Source organism: Cebus imitator, unplaced genomic scaffold (genome assembly GCF_001604975.1).
Source record: "Cebus imitator isolate Cc_AM_T3 unplaced genomic scaffold, Cebus_imitator-1.0 Scaffold71, whole genome shotgun sequence".
In the NCBI taxonomy this organism is placed as follows: Eukaryota; Metazoa; Chordata; class Mammalia; order Primates; family Cebidae; genus Cebus; species Cebus imitator.
The window spans coordinates 6,656,042-6,674,104 of record NW_016107386.1 but is presented as its reverse complement, the minus strand read 5'-3'; positions in this window follow the sequence as shown (position 1 = coordinate 6,674,104).

Sequence of the window (18,063 nt, the reverse complement as noted above, 5' to 3'; positions counted from 1 at the left end):
GTAGGAAAGCCTATTCAAGGCAAGATATCTGTCTGTTTTCCTCATCGCCTTGGCACAATCAACACATGTACACACATATTTACACATTAGCAATTTTTCCTTCAGCGGGTGGAGCATCTCACAGCAGAGGAAGCAGCAAGTAATTTGTGAGCCACAACACTCTGAATTATTTTCCATCCAATGAAATAGAGCTATATTTGCGTACATTTTGCTCCTGTTTACTAGCAGAGTCAGCAAGGGCTTTAACCAGAGCCAGTGATAGTCTCCAGGGAGATCAGTAGGAACATTCATGCAGAAGAAAAGGCTCACCTAAAGCTTTGCAGGCCATAAGGATGGTCTCAAATGATTTGTTCTTTAATTAATTTATTTATTTTTATAGACAGCTCATTGTCTCACCCAGGCTGGAGCACAATTGCACAATCATAGCTCACTGCATCCCCAAACTCCTGGGCTCAAACAATCCTCCTACCTCTGCCTCCTGAGTGGCTGGGACGACAGGCTCACATCATCATACCCAGCTAGTTTTGTTTTTTTGTTTTTTCTTAGTTTAGTTTTTATTTTTTGTGGAGACAGGGTCTATCTATGTTGCCCAGGCTGGTTTCAAATTCCTGGCCTCAAGCGATCCTCCTGCCTTCACCTCCCAATGTGTTAGAAATTATAGGCCTGAACCACTGTACCTGGCCCCAGGCAATTTTTTTATATTCTAAAGATTTCTACCCACTGAGATTTTATGTTTTCCAGCGTGAGCTTAGAAAGTGTTTTCTTCAAAAATTAAAAGGAGTCTGATCATGTAAATTGAAGTTCTTTTCATTTTGCTTTAGGGTACGTGGGGGACATACTTCTTTTCCCTTTGTTGGCTGCCCTTTTATACTAGCAAGGGACCAGATCCATCACACCGCTGAAGATCATAACACCCGAGGGGACACTGTATGATAACATTTCCCCATATGACCCATAATTTACAGGGGGCAGTTTGTAAAGGGCTTTTATATCTGCCGTCTTGTTTAATCCTCACAACCCTGAGGTCAGCGTGGTTGTTCCCATTTCACAGATACAAATACTGAAGTTAGAAGACCTGCTGCAGGACATGGAGCAATTCTAATATATGGCAGGGGGAGAACCTGAATTCAGTTCTTCATGTTCGGGCTCAGAAAGTAACACAAGCTTTACTACACTCTGCCACCATCCTAAGACTTAGGGTTCTTCTCAGTTTATTCCTCTACTTCCTGGTACATTTTTCTCTTATAAAGTCAGGGTTAACTCTCCCCAGCACTGAAGCTATAGCTGCCAAGTTGCAGGTAAGTAATTGCCTGCTCCAGGGACAGCCCCAGGATGCTTTTTCTGTTGACAAGCCCCAAGCTTGGATGAACTCACACGGTTGGTAAGCAACAGTGACTCTATTAACTGTGGCTTAGAACAAAAGCTCTGAGGCTTTCGAGGTCCTTGTGGTAGCCACCAAATGCACTATCACCAAGTCCAAGCTGTGGACCATGTGCTCTTCCCATACCTATCCTCTGGCAGCTTAAGGTCTTCTGAGGCTGTTTTTGTACACTTTGCCTAATTCCTCTTGGGTCAGGGTGTTTCTGTGGGAAGACCCAGTGTGATCTGACCCAATCCCACACCCAATTGAAACAGCCCAGCCAGTTTTAAGGGCCAAGTTCCACACTTCAGTAAAAATTGCAGGCTCCTCTGGGAAGTTATTCAACTTTTTGAAAACCACCAGTGTTTGGTTGAAATGTTTTATTTTAGTCATAGCAATTAGATGTTCTTGTTTTGCACACACATCTTCCGAAAGAATTGCCTTAAGCATAGGTGAACAGCCTATGGGAAAAGGTTTGGGAAAGCCTGGGGTGAATGACATATCCCAACCGTAAGAAAAGATTCTGTTGACAATCTCTTCTCCTCTAGGTGTCAGCTTACCTGTTTTACTTAGCTTTCCATGCAATGTTGTGACTAATTCTTTCATTCATTTGTTTAGAAATTTTGAACACTTACATATGCCAGAACCTGTGCTAACTTCTGGGGATATTACAGTCATCAAAATAGAAATGGTTAATTCCTGCCTTTGAATTTCTTATGGTCTTACGTACAAGATAGACAAAGAAAATGGAATTATAAAGAAAATGTGGATCTGCTTTTCTAATCCTAACATTGAAACTTAAGTATACTTATCAACAGGGTGAGGGATGGGAAATTGGCTTCCAGATTTTGCCAGTAGACTCAGAAAGATATCTAATATCTGTCAACCTCAAACTGGTCTCTAATTATCGAGATTATTATTATTATTAATTACTAACTATAATAATCATAAAAATATGATTATTTTCTCTTTAAAAATGCCTCAGGAAAAAGTAGAGTCGAAGGTGGCTCCCAGGATTCTCAATGTCTCAGTCGTGGTCTACTTCCAGAATATCATGTCCAGTTCTGAGGGTTACATTTTTCAAGAGAATAATGCATATAGCTCACTTCCAAGGTTGCCAGATTTAGAAAATAAAAATACAGGACACTCAGTTAAATTTGAATTTCAGATAAGCAGTGAATGTATTTTTCATATAAGTATGTCCCAAATATTGCATGGAACACACCTGTAGAAAAAAATATATTCTTTGTTTATCAGAAATTTAAATGTAACTGGTGATCTTGTATTTTAATCCAACAGCCCTAAAGAGAATTATAGAGAAGACAGTGAGAAAACCTCAATTCTATGTCTCAAAATGAACAGTTGGAGAAGCCTGGCTTTTTAGATTAGAGACAATGATATTAAGAACCTAGATTTATGTACGGAAGCATTTTCTGAGCATTGTTCCTAATAGTATATATGGAAAATAGTAAAAGGTACAGTGCGAGGAAAATAAAAATTGAGGTGAAAAGATTGAGAGGACAAAAGTTTGGAAAACAAATGAATTTTTGGAGTTGATTTGAGGCAGTAGCATCCTAAAACTTCTGAGAAGTTCTGCAGGAAGCATACCTGGTTGACCTGATTTAACCTGGCTTGCCCACAGAATTCTATTTATGGGTTTTTGTCTGTTTGTTTGGGGATGTTTGTTTTACAAGGACACCTAATAACATCGTGCAAACTTACTGCTCTGCTCAACACACTTTGGGGAACGCTAGTATAAAAAAATGAATGATGTCTTCAAATATCTAGAGTGTTTGTATGTTCTCACTCATAAGTGGGTGGTGAACAATGAGAACACACGGACACAAAGAGGGGAACATCACACACTAGGGGGTGGGGGGCTAAGGGAGGAATAGCAGTGGGTAGGGGGATTGGGGAGGGATAGCATTAGGAGAAATACCTAATGTAGATGACGGGGCAATGATGCAGCAAACCACCACCATGGCACATGTACACCTATGTAACAAACCTGCATGGTCTGCACATGTACCCCAGAACTTAAAGCATAATAACAAAAATGTATATATCTAGAGTGTTGCTGGTTAGGGAGGAAGTGGACTTGGTCTGGTAAACCAAAGGGTAGATCGAGACCTAAGTCACGGACACATCTGGGAGATAGATTTGGCTCAATATGAAGACTAGAGTTTTCTAACAATTAGAATAGTTTGAAAGGTAATGAGCTCCCTGTTCCTGGAGACATACAAGCAGAAACAGAATGCTGTTAGGGACACTGGAAGGAATTCTTGCTGTGTAGAAAGTTCTCTGGGTCTGCTGTGAAAAGCACTTTCATACAAAACATGAACGGGGTCTCTACCAGCAAACTTTCTTTAAAACTGTGCCCCATGTTCTATATCCCTTCTGCAGTCTGAATACTTCCTTCCTTCATCCACCTTTAATATTTTCTTCCAATCTAGAGCCCAAGGAGATTAGACTTCAAAAGTGAATTATCTTTGTTCTGATAGGGCCCTTTTTATAACCCAGCCCAGCTACCTTGGGTCATCCACCCTGAGCCTCTGGCAGTGGCTCATAAACTTCAGAGGTAACCTAGAGGTCACAGCAGAGCTTAGTGGCACTGCCCCACACAGTATCCATGGTAGAGTACAGGATCGTCAGGCATTTGAGGCACACAGCATAATGGAATCCTACAGAGAATCAAAGCCTAACCTTGCCTCTTCTAGAGTCTGTGACCTGAAGAAAGTTTCTTTCTGAGCTTTATTTCCCTCTGGAATAAAAAAAAAAAAGGTAGTGGGGAGCGGGGATGATGATACCTGCATCATAGTATTATGAAAATTAAAAGAGATTAAGAGGACATCAAGGATTCTGCAAAGGTCCCAGAACATAGTGGATATTTAGTAAATGCTTATTTAATGTATACCTATGTTTGTTACCTTCATCATAGTAGCAAACATCCAAAGAAGTTGAAAGACTTCTTTTAGAAATCCACTAATTAGCGTGCCAAGGTTTCAGGCCCCTGACAAAGTAACAAGCTGGAAAGTGTCTAGACCATCTTCCTCTTGATAATACATTCTTGAGAACAGAAACTAGCACACATGTATTGAAGAACAAAGGTTTCCTTCCTGCTGTCTAGAAAGAGCACTGGAACTGGGGGTGGAGGGGGGACAGGTTGCTTCAGCTCTTGCCTTAAGTAACTCTGCAACATCATCCATTCTGGACTCCAATCCTTGCCTATAAAATTAAGGGGCTGGTTTCAGGTTTCTTCTGGGTCCCATAGCAGTGCTTTTGAATTGGGTGGTAAATGCAAATATTTAGCAATGCTCTTGGTCCACCATTATTAGCAAAGGAAAGAGCACACCAAACCTAAAACAATGTGTGTTTGTGCATGGTAATACGCAGAATGCATAAGATGCTTTGACATCACTTAGATTGTTCCCTATTCTTGTGCCAGTCTGCAGGTTTGGCAAATAGACCCAAAATTAGTTGTGAGGGAGTGAGATGACCACTGATTCAGAATGGAGAAAATGAACTTCAAGTCCCAATCCTGACTCTGCTGGCAAAGCTTGCTTTCTGTCTCTGTGGATGTGGAACTAAAGAGAGACCCTTGTTTCCCTCTGCACCTTTGTCTCCCCATCGTTCATGGAAAGGATTTAGTTCCAGGATCTCCCAGTTCTTTGTCTCTTGGGAAAATGTCTCTGATCTATTTTCGTTTGAATTTGCATGTTCTCCACACAGATGATTATCTGGCTCCAGTTTTGCTTATTTCTTTTATTTGATCTGCTCAGGTTTCATAATGCAAGCTCTACAGCCAATTTTAGCCCTTCTTGGATTATGGGAGTGTCAAAATTAAGGTGTTTGTCATGGTTTCAGTCAAGGATATTTGTCTCCCCTGCCCCCACCCTCCCTGGAGAGCCTTTCCACTTTGGCCTAAGCAAAAACCCTCCCCCTCCCTAGATCCCTCCCCAAGTGGAGTCTGGTTTTCACATTAGCTGAAAGGAGGCCCTGAAGTCAGAAATCCTTGGCACATGAGTCACTTTGTCTCTTTGTGCCTCATTTCCCCCAACTATAAATAAGTGGAGTCTCGTACTTTCTCATCTCCCAGTGTTGGAGGGCTCTCCATGGAGGTGGTTTTGTGCAGACCAAAGGCTCCTTCCTCACTGGCACATCTCTGCCTTCCAAGGTGGATTCTCTTGACTATCAGGGCCCAGCAGATTCTCTAATAAAACAGTGCATCTCTCTGTCTCCCGGCTTCCACTCCTGCACCCCTCCAAGGCCCCTTCATTACTGTCTATATGACCTTTCTAAAACAAAGCAGGCAGCCATGGCTAAAAAGCCTTCAGTGCCCCGCCGCTAACTTGAGTAGGAAGGTTTCAGCAAAAGGAAGCACAGTGATGAAAACTGACACAGAGGACTAATAGCATCCCAAACACATGCCAATGTATGGCATAGATTCATCTATTTGGATCTATTAGGTGGAAGGCAGTGTTCTGAGAATAAAGAGAGGAATAAGAGTTGGCCCCTCTGTCTGAGTTTACATGCTTTTAAAGGTAAACAAGTATACAAATATAATGTTTTTATTTTTTTAAGTATTGGAAGTACCATAGAAATCATTGACTTTGCCCAACTGCCCCATCTTACAGTTGTGGAAACCAAGGTCACAGAATTGGTCAATTACAAAGAAAAATGTGTTTCCTGATAGGTCTCCCTGCCTTCAATCTGCCTCCACCACCAGGAGTCTCTGCACCAAGTCATTTTTCTAAGGGATGTGCCACCCATCACTCCCCACACAAAACCTCTCTGTGCCCTCTAATGCAGGTAGACAGAAGCCTATGATGTCAGCATGGTCAGGTCCCTGCAACCTCGGCTTGTTGTCATGGCGCACTGTGCTTCTGCTACCCGGCCTTCTCACTGCTGTGTGAACACACTAAGCCTTAAGCCTTGCCATTGTGTCGGAGGGGAGAATTCTCCCAGATCCTCAGGCTTCTTTGTATCATTCAATCTCACTCAGCTCAAAGGACACCTCCTCTGGGCTGTCCCACCCCCACCAGACACCAAGACTAGACTCACAGCACTCGTCACTCTTTCCCATCACCCCGATTGAGTGCCTTTAAAGCAAGTACCGCTATCTGCGTCACTGCTCATTTATTCATCATTCATATTTATTGCTGTGTCCAATCACTGGAGAGAAAGCTGCAGGAGGGCTGGGATTTGTCTCTACTTCCAGTGTTTAGAACGCAACTGGTTCATAGTTGATACAGAAAAAAATATTTGTTGAATGACTAAACAAATACATATTGAAGGGGATTTGAAAATGCGGGATAATATAAAAATACAAATAAAAATCACCCATAACTCCTCATTCTGGTATTACTTTTGTTAACATTTGTTAGTATTTCTTTTTTTCAGGTCTCTTTTCTATTTGTATACATATGATATAAGTATGTATTTAATAAAATTGAGACTATGCTAAATTATGGTTTGTCTCTTGCTTTTTTTCATTTATTATATGGTATTTCCATGTGTTAAGAAATAATGTTTTAAAATACTATTTTAAGTGTTGCAGAATATTTCATATACATTTGTCAAAATTAAGCATTTCCCTATTGTTGGACCCTGATAACTTATTTTTTCTTTTCTAATTGATCTCCCCTCTCCAAACCATTCTAATAGCAGTTGGCTTTTGAGATACTTGTGGTAATTATTCCTAGCTGGAAGTAGTTGGGTAAAAGATGTTCATTTCTTTCCAGGAAGTACCAATAGACCTGTCCTGAGTTTTGTATGTTTTCTGTGGTCCTTTTCAGTGGGGATTGACTGGGTTGATGACCTAGTTATTAAGTCAAAGATTTGTGGTTAGTAACAGGTTGAGTTTCTAACATTTCCTGATTGAAAGATAAACTAACATGAATGGAGGGATGGAGGTAAGTGCCAATCACATCTAATGCAGACTTATAACCAGGAACATTTTCCTGTGGAAATTAACACTCAGGAACAGAAAAATAAAGAGTTTCCAAATCCTCATAGACTTATAAAATCTTAGCGAACTGAAAGGAATATTAAAGGTAACCAACTCCCTCACTTTAAGCAGGAAATTAGGACAGAAGGGGGCACTATCTTGCCCAGAGTCTTACCACAAATAATGGTGGAGCCAGCCCAAGAAGAGACAGCAAAGCTCTTCACACCTCAGAGCAGAGTAATCTCCACACAGATGAACTGAGATTTTCCTGCATAATGAGTTTCAGACTGTAGGTGACCAAGTTAAAAGACAGAAATTTTTTTTTCCCATTTATTTATTTTATTGCATTTTAGGTTTTGGGGTACATGTGAAGAACATGCAAAATTGTTGCATAGGAACACACATGGCAGTGTGATTTGCTGCCTTCCTCCCCATCACCTACATCTGGCATTTCTCCCCTTGCTATCTCTCCCCAGCTTCCCACCCCCCACCCTCCCTCCCCTATTTCCCCCCAGCTGACCCCAGTGTGTAGTGCTCCCCTCCCTGTGTCCATGTGTTCTCATTGTTCAACACCCGCGATGAGTTAGGGTCCTTTGTAGGGACATGGATGAACCTGGAAACCATCATTCTCAGCAAACTGACAGGAGAGCAGAAGATCAAACACCGCATGTTCTCACTAAAAGACAGAAATTTAAATTATAATGTCTTAGAAAAATCTATTGAGGAAGAATTGTAGTTGATTGTCCAATGATTAAGCTCACTGACTTGGGATACCCTACATCCTAGTTTCCAAAATTTTTTAACACACCCTTAGTATGTGTGCATGTATTGTGCCCAGATTATACACATGCCACTATAATAATATACTATGTATATTTTTAAACATCCAAAAATAAACATTTTACCAAAATGAAGAAAAACAAAACAAATAGTTGTTTTATTATTTTTCCTTTATATCTGTAAGTTGACTTTTCTGCTCCCCGAGGGGCCTGCAACACATTTTGGAAACTGCTGCTCAACATCATCGTTTTTTACACAAAGGGTCATGACTTATTAGTGAGCCATGAAACCAATTCAGCAAGTTGCAGCCACCATATTTAAAATGAACTATAATACAACAGATAAAAAATAATAAGTGGATGAAGGTGGTAAGGAGACTATTGTTGAGTGGTACTTTTTTCAATCACAATCATGTGTCACTTAATGACAGGGATCTGTTGAACAAACATCGTATAGTATATTTACACAAACCTAGATGAGATAGCCTACTATACCCTGGACTACATGGGCTAGCCTATTGCTCCCGGGCTACAAACATGTACAACATGTTGCTGTCCTGGACACTGTAGACAATGGTAACACAGTGGTAAGTATTTGTGCAGCTAAACATACACAGACATAGAAAAGACACTGTAAAAAAATATGGAAGAAAATATTAAAAATGATACATCTTTACAGGACACTTACCATCAATAGAGCTTGCAAGTCTGTAAGTTGCTCTGGATGAGTCATTGAGTGAATGTGAAAGCCTAGGGCATTACTGTACACTACTGGAGACTTTATAAACGCTGTATACTAAATTTGTACACTAAATTTGTACATTAAACTTATAAAGAATTTATTCTACTGAACGGAGGACAGAAGAGAGAGAGAAGGAAGGAGGAAGAAAGGTGGAAAGAGGAAAGCTAGCAGGCAAGAGCAGAAAAGAAAGGAGGAAGGAAGGAAGGAAGGAAGGAAGGAAGGAAGGAAGGAAGGAAGGAGGGAGGGAGGAAGGAAGGAAGGAAGGAGGAAGGAAGGAAGGAAGGAGGAAGGAAGGAAGGAGGAAGGAAGGAAGGAAGCAAAAAGGAGTGGAACAAAAGAAGGGAGGAGTGGAAGGAGGGAGGGAGGGAGGGAATTTGTACACTAAATTTGTACAATTAAGATTGTAAATATTTTTCTTTCTTCAATAATAAACTTAGCTTACTGTAACATTTTTACTTCGCAAACGTTTTGACTTTTTAAAACTTTTTGACTCTTGTAGTAATGCTTAGTTTAAAACACAAATTGTTTTGTGTTGTACAAAAACACACTGGGCAGCTGTACAAAAATATATTATTTTCTTATATCCTTGTTCTATAAATATTTTTCTATTTTTAATTTTTTTTTACTTTTAAATCTTTCTGTTAAAAACTAAGACACAACCACAAACATTAGTCTAGACCTATGCAGGGTCAGGATCATCAAGACATCATGAGATGACAAGAATTTTTCAACTCCGTCATAATCTTACGGAGCCACCATCGTATATGCGGCCCATTGTTGACTGAAACGTCAGCTGTGCATGACTGTACTTGTGGAAATGAGTGAAGTGTGGTTTGGATGGGGGGAGATGGCATACTGGGTGGCTCTGTAAAGTGTGAATCCACCCAAATCAGCAATTTCATATTTATTCTTATATTACTTCCATCATCTCTAACCTCACCACCCATCTTCAAATTTAATCCACACAATATCCCCGTGATAAAGATATTCCTACCCACATCATGTAAGTGATCAAACTGAGAGGTTAAATAACTTGCCCAAGTTTGTATGGCCTGGTGCAGGCAGGATTTAGGCAGCTGAATCCACAGATGCCACTGAACCACCAGGAGACTTACTGCCTAATTAACTGCAAAGGGGGCACCAAGGGGTGTCTAGGGCCACAGGTTGGGTCCCACCTCTGCCAACCAAGTTTGTTGGCCCTTCCATTCCTCCCTCCCTCCCTCCCTCCTTCCCTCCCTCCCTCCTTTCCTTCCTTCCTCCCTTTCTTCCCTCCTTCCTTCCTTCTTTCCTCCTTCCTTTTCTGCTCTTGCCCGCCAGCTTTCCTTTTTCCACCTTTCTTCCTTCTCCTTCCTTCTCTCTGTCTCTTCTGTCTTCCATTCAGTATTAGTTTTTCATGAACTAGATTTTGGGAAAGATTTCATGGAGCTAGAGGGGATCTTAGAGATGACCTACTTCAACCTCCTCATTTTTGAAGACGAGGAAATGGAGCTCCAGTCAGGGGAAGGGTGTCACCACCAGCTTGTGTCAGAGCTAAGGTGAGAACCCACTTCCTCTTCCTCCTCATCCATCAGTCTTTCCTGTGAACCGTTTTATGCTGCCCTATAAACAATCTACACTTAGCAGAGTCTGCCCATGGGCTCTCTTACCTTGAGTGCTAAGAATTCATGTTAATCCTTACAGAGAATTGAGAGATCGGAGCCTTCAGTAAATGTCAACCAACATTTGCAGGGTATTGTCTGTCAGAACAGTGCTGTGAAAGTGCTGGGGATAAAACCACCCATACGCTGCTTTATGTACTCTCAGAGCACAGGGATGCCTCAATCCGTGCCCTTACCACATTGACTTGTGTCATCTTTTGATTGTCAGTCACTCCCACTAGACTACAAACTTCCTGAGAGCAGAAGCTCTTTACCTTTCTTTGTTTTCTCAGCACTCTGTATCCTATTGCACAAGTCGGGACCTGGCACATCATAGATGCTCCATAAATAATGGTTGAATAGATGAATAAACACATAGTACCTGCATTCGTTTGCTAGAGCTTCCGTAACAAAATACCACAGCCTGGGTGGCTTAAACAATGGAATTTTATTTTCTCACAGTCTTGGAGGCTGGAAGTCCAAGATCAAGGTGCCTGCAAGGTTGTTTCCTCTGAGACCCCTCTCCTTGGTTTGCAGGTGGCAACCCTCTTTCTGCCTCTTCGTATGGATTTTTCTCTCTGTGTGCACACACTCTTGGTATCTCTCTGTATGCCCTAACATCCCCTTCTTATAAAGACTCAAGTGAGACTGGATTAGGGCCCACACTAGCAGCATTGTCTTAATTACCTCTTTAAAGGCCCGACCTTCAATTATGGTCACATTGTGAGAAACTAGGGGTTAAGGCTTTAACATATGAATTCAGAGGGAATACAATTCAGTCCATAACAGTTTTTTGGCCTTAACTAGCTCACTGTAGTTTAGAAAAAGGGATATACACACAAATACATAATAAGACAGCACAATAATTGCTTTAATAAGAAAGGACAAAAGCCTGGTGAGACACATATAATGGCTCCATCTATGTGCCAGGTCACCACTAGCTTGTGGCAGGGCTAAGGCGAGAACCCACTTCCTCTTCCTCCTCATCCATTAGTCTTTCCTCTCTACCAACTTTATGCCATAATTATAATAGCTGCATCACTGGGCATCGCCATGTACCATTTATTGTTCTAGGCCTAGAATATATTGCTTCAGATAATCCTTGCCAGTATTAAATGTTCACAAATATTGCTACTGCCTGCAATGTCAATCACTGTGCTAAAGTCTAAAGAGCCAAAAATATATAAGCTTATATCACAGTGGGAAGACTGTCACTGCTTAATAGGAAAATTCACATGCACACACACTCAAACACACACACGCCAGCGGTACACTGTCTCTGCCCATTTCTGCCAGGTTTATGGTTCTAATACTATTTATTCCTCAGCCAGGTAATTTAGTCAGTTTCCAATTAGGAAAATGGGAATCATTCTAGGTCTTTCAACATAAGAAATTTAAGGTAGATAATTTAATATCAACACTTCACAGATAAAGAAACTGAGGCATGGCCAGTAAGTAACGATTCCATTCACAAGCCAATAGATTGCTGCTCCAGGGCTTAAACCCATTATTCTGGCTTCAAAGTTCACTCTTTTAAACAGAACCCCATACTTCCCCTCAGTAACAAGGAGTCTTTTTTTTTTTTTTTTTTTTCCTCAACAGAGAGGATCTGAGACCACTGCAGAGAGGAGAGAAATTAAGCAGAGACACCAAGTGGGGTAAAAAGAACAGAGAAGAGATATAGAGAAAACAGGTGGCATAGGTCCAGGGTCGTAAGCATCTGGCTGAGCAGGCAGCATAGAGGGCTAGTGAGTGAGGTGAGCTGGCCAGTAAAATGAGGATGGAAAGACAAGTTGGGATCAGAATAAGTGAGGTCTCATTTGATGTGAATATAAAATCGGGCTTGATTCTCTAAATGCTGGTGAGCTAATGAACTTGCAGTGAGAGATTATTTAATCTTACCTCCTCATTTTGTCAGTGAAGAAACTGAGGACCAGAGAAGAATGACTTGCCCAAGACTACAAAGCAAGTTAGTGGCCAAACTGGGGCCAGCAACCCGGTCTCCCACGCCTAGTACGATCCAACTCTGTTAAACAATTCCTGCATAATGTATGAAAACTAAAATAATTTAAAAGAATGCTCTTTCCATGTTTTCCCATTTTTTTTTTTTTTTGAAATGGAGTCTCACTCTGTTGCCCAGACTGGAGTGCAGTGGCGCGATCTCAGCTCACTGCAACCTCTGCTTCCTGCCTTCGAGCAATTCTCCTGCCTCAGCCTCCCAAGTAGCTGGGATTACAGGCATGTGCCACCACACCCAGATAATTTTTTTGTATTTTTAGTAGAGACAGGGTTTCACCATATTGGGCAGGCTGGTCTTGAACTTCTGACCTTGTGATCTGCCTGCCTCAGCCTCGCAAATTGCTGGGATTACAGGTGTGAGCCACCACGCCTCACATTTCCTATGTCTTTTACCCAGTTTTTACTCACTTTCTTTTTCTTTTTTTTTTTAAGGCAATTGCACTTTTTCCTAAGTTTCAGCTAATTAATATCTTCCCATCTAAAATAACTACTATGGTTTGAAGCTAGAATGATGCAGTTTTTCTGTGTGGCTCAGTTGTATGTGGCAGAATGGCTCACTGGTACATTTTATAGACTAGAAGGACCTATATCTCTCCTGTCTAGGTCTAATAGAGACTAAGAGATATAGAGATAAACTAAACAGCCACTCTGGCTAGGTTTGTTTTACCAAACAAACATATTAAGTCTGCAAACATTTGCTGGTATTTAGTTTATGCCAGGCACTGTGCTAGATCCAAAGATATATAAGCTCATTTCCAGATGAAAAGGCTCTCACTGTTTAGTGGTAACATGCACATACATCCACACACACACACACACACACACACACACACACACACATCTGATATGCTTTCTTAGGGGCTTCTCAGAGTAGTGAGTTCCTAGCCAGGTGACTCAGTTTGAGTCCAACCAGGAAAGCCACTCTAAGTCTTTCAAAATAAGGAATATAAGGAATTGGATGCGCAGATAATGAAGAAGCTGAGAAGCCAAATGAGATGGGAAAGCACCACAGATATTAGCAACAGCAGGAAGATGCTACTGCTCCTGAGCCTGGAGGAACACAGGAGCAGGTAGTGTAACCAGGTTTGGGAAGCCAGGACATTTGTCTGGAGCACGTGAGGCACTGAGCACTGAGCACATGAAGCCGTTGCTGGAGATGCTATCAGAAGCAGAGAGAGAAGAGAAGTAACACCCATCTTGTCCCCTCCTCTCCTTCAGTCTTTTATCATTGACTCCCATTAGCCAAGCCTGCCTTGAAGCAACAGGGTAGGGATCTTGTAGTGTGCAGGGCTGTGGGATGCTGAGCAGAGCTGGAGAATCATGAGGAAGGGAGCCAAGAGCAAGTGGCAGCTGCATGGCACACCAGGCGACCTTGGGTAAAGCACTTAGTCTCTCAGTGTTAGTTTCCTTGTTGGTAATTTGAGAAGAATAACACCTCTCAGGTTTGTTATGAAACTTAAGTGAAATAAAGTATGCGTAGGCATTTTATAGGCTTCAAAAAGCACATATACAAATGTAAGGACTTTTATTCTTTATTTTCATTCAATGTTTTGGATTTTAGGCTCTGGGGAAAAAAGGAAGTGAATGGTGTTTGGGTGTCACCAGGAACTGCATAATGCCAGGATAATTATCTAAGCAGAGGGAAATATCCTTTAATTTGACTGCTTGTTATCTCATTCTGTCTCTCTGCTCCATCAGTCTGTGAAAACCACTGAGTGATCTTGAGGTAACTGGCACATAACTGAAAGGATGTCAGAATATACTCTCAATTCTATTTGTAGATGTGTCCATGGCTTTGAGTCAAAAAGTGATAAGAAATAGGACTCTAGAAATTACTTCAAGACCATCTATTCCACTCTTTTAATTTCACGGAGGACCAGAAGGGAGAGAGGATATGGGCACATGGCACAAGCTCAGTAAATCTCTTAAAGGAATTTACACAATGACACATGCCAGCTTCTTGGCCGAGAGAGACAGAGCCCTGGAAGACCCTCGCTCCTTCCTTGGCTAGCCCTCTCTTCCTTGGACTTTATTATGTCAAATTAGTCTTACATAGTAGTTTATACTTTCAACTTTTTCTTCTTCCTTTTTCATTACCATTAGGCTTCCTTTCTTTCCTTTTAGTCTTTTATCTCTTCTTTCTAATCACTTTGACTCCTCAATTTCAAGGATGTTTTCCTATATGTCATGTTAATGGACACTGAAAGCTTAGCATTAAGCTATTTCTATTTTAATTTGGGAGAGTGCAAGATTTTCTTCAATAGCTCAATTCCCCTTTGTATTACATCAGAAAGTATGACAAACTCTTTGAAACTAGCTTTTCTCCCAACCCCAGGGCTTACAGTGAAAATTACAAAGTATTATTCTTTTTTTTTAGACAGAGTATCTCTCTGTCACCCAGGCTGGACTGGAACGGTGCAATCTCAACTCACTGCAACCTTCACCTCCCGGGTTCAATCCATTCTCCTGCCTCAGTCTCCCAGCTAGCTGGGATTACAGGCACTCGCCACCATGCTCAGTTAATATTTTGTATTTTTAGTAGAGAAGGGGTTTCGCATGTTGGCCAGGGTGGTCTCAAACTCCTGACCTCAGGTGATCCACCTGCCGTGGCCTCCTAAAGTGCTGGGATTACAGGCATGAGCCACCGCACCCAGCCTGATTTTTTCTTTTTACTGACACAAAGCCCAGGCCAAGCCAGAACTATTGACTAAATGCTGTGGTACTCTTCCTGGCTCATGAGAATGGCAGTAATTCTACCTGATGCAATGTGGTTTGACTCTCTAGGCAAAAGTAATCCTATTTTCTTTAATTTTTTATGTGTTTTGGGGCAGTTGTTAAGTGAACAATAAAGTTTAGGATGTGTTCCTCACTGTGGAAAGACTGTTTTGATTGTCTCTAAGTTTCCCTCTAGCTCTGACATTTAAGAAATCAGTATCATTCTGCCAAAGAAAGCCTATTATGGCCACAGAAGCACTAAGATAGTAATGATCCCCTGAGTGACTCATGGAATTCCCAGTGGTCCACTATGAATGGACATTTTACGGATGCAGAGACTGTGGCATCTTAAAATGTCATAGCTGGAAGACTGTCAATCATTATCTGTTACCAGTGCATCAAGGACCCTGGGACCTGAAGCCTAATGGTATCCAGTCACTGAATTCTTCAACAGAGATTTATTGTTATTGTTCTCATGCCATGTGCCAAGCATTGTACTAGGTCCCGAGGTGCAGTAATAAATAAGATAGATGAGGTACCTGACTTCACATATACTAGTGTGGTAAAATGCACGATAACAAGGAAACTATAATAAGAAAGATAATAAAGTCTGTAATAATTGCTTAAAAGATATAAATAATGTCGTGGATTTATTCACTGTGTTCAACGGACAGTGAATAACTTGTGGGGAGGGAGATGACGACAGAAGTGGCTCCTAAGACAAAATCTGAATCTTGAGAGGAAACCAACTGTGGAAACCAGGGTTTAAAAAAAAGATAGGCAGAGAAAATGAGATGTGCAAAGTCCCAGAGGCAAGAAAGAGTTTGGTATAGTTAAGGAGTGGACAGGCAGCCAATCTGGCTATAATTAAATAGAAGAAAATTAGTATGAGGAGTGGCTGGAGGAGTTGGCTTGGGCCAGAATAACCTCATAGGCCCTAGCAAGGAGCTTTGGTTTCATTCCAAGAGTGGGAAGACTTTGAAGGCTTTTCTGCAGTTAAGAGACGTGATCTGGTCTACATTTCTTAAAGATACCTCTGAGTGCAGTGAGGAAAATGATTTGTAGGAGAGAGAATGAGGCTATGGCAATAGTCCAGACCAGATATATATGCATACACACACAAACGCACACACACACATACATACACACACACACACACACAAAAATTGAAACAAGTGGAACTGGAAAGAAGTAGAGAAGTTTGAGATATGTTTAGAAAGTAGAGCCTGTAAGACATGCTGATCACTTGCATACATGAACTGCGGGAACTAAAGGAATAAAAAATGACTTCTAGATTTTTGAGCAATTGGATGAATGGATGTATTGTTACTGACGTAATGAACCTTAGAGGTGGGTGGGATCAGAAAGATCTATTTGCCTTAAAGGGAAATGGGGAGTGGACAGGTATGCTGGCAGCATGAGAACTGGAATAATAGCACATAGCATCCATGCCTTTAAAAGAATATGAACCTTTGAATTTCAAGCAATGGTATTCATTAGGTATGACTTTGCCCCTAAGGGACGTAGACCCCAGGGGTGTTGCTAAACATCCTCCAATGCACAACACAGCTCCCACAACAGAGTTATCTGGCCAAAAAATGCCAATATGGCTGAGGTTGGGAATCCCTACCTTACAGGATGTCTTTTTGGCATTTATGCAAATGAAGTCCCAGACAAAATGATCCTTGAAGGTGTCACTGCAGATAGAATGTGAGGAAGGGGCCTGGATTAGCCTCTGTGGCAGAGGCTGGTGAGAGCTGGTAAGTTATGGGGTTTGCAGAGTTTTTCTGTGAGTGGAACAGTCTCTAGGAGAGGGTCTGAACCCTCTGGGGCCTTGGAAAGAACAGAACTTTGATTCAATCCAATTAGGAAGCCCTGGATGCAGTGGGAGATGAGTTGGATATGCCATCTAGTGAGAACTAAGCAAGAGGATTGATGGCTGTGAGCTTGGGCAAAATCAGGGATTTTCAGGGGAAAAAAAGGAGACTGGGAATCCTAACGGACATGAGGAGAGGGAATGGGAACTCCTCTTTGAATCCAGGCTTGTTGGGGCAGGTTTTCAAACTAGAGGTCATTTAGAGTCTATTAGTTCTCATGACTACTTGCACAGTAAAATCACCTGGAAAGATTTTAAAGGTACCAATACTGCAGCTGGGTGCCCACCCAGAGACTATGATTGAATTACTGGCCCCAGCACTGGAATTTTAAAAGGTACTCCAGATATTCTGGGTTGAGAACTACCCTTCTAAGCATTGTACACTCTGATGCCTATGGGGCCAGAGAAGTAAAAGAAAAAAGGACAGGGTAGGCCCTGCCTGAGTGGGCAGCCTCTGCCCAACCATTGCCCGCTCTTGCCTTATGGAAATCTGGGCCGTGTTGCCAAATCTTCCTGTCCTCTTTTTTTTTTTTTTTTTTTTGAGAAACCTAAAATCCAGATTTTCTAAATGTTGGCTCTAAAGATTTTAAAACTCCATGCCAAACAAAACATGTCTGCAGAGTACATGTTGGGCCTCTGGGCTGTCATCTAGCAACCTCTGACCCAGCCCAGTGGTTTTCACACTTTTTTTATAACCACAAGAGATTTTCTCCAAACAACTTGTTTTGTTGAACTGTTATAAATTAGATAAACTTAAGGAGAACCTTGGTTTAGAGCAGGACAGACACTCAGCCTCTCCTTCCAGCCCAGGGCAGTTCTTAATGCTGCTCCTGAGACTCTCTGGTTCTGGGGAACCTCTCTGGTCCAGTTACCAGATGAGAAAACTGAAGCCTTCATAATTCAGTCCTGGAGCAGAACCTGCCCCATGGGCCACTTAGAAATAGATGTGGGGATATTTGGAGTTGTCACAATGACAAAGTTGGCACTA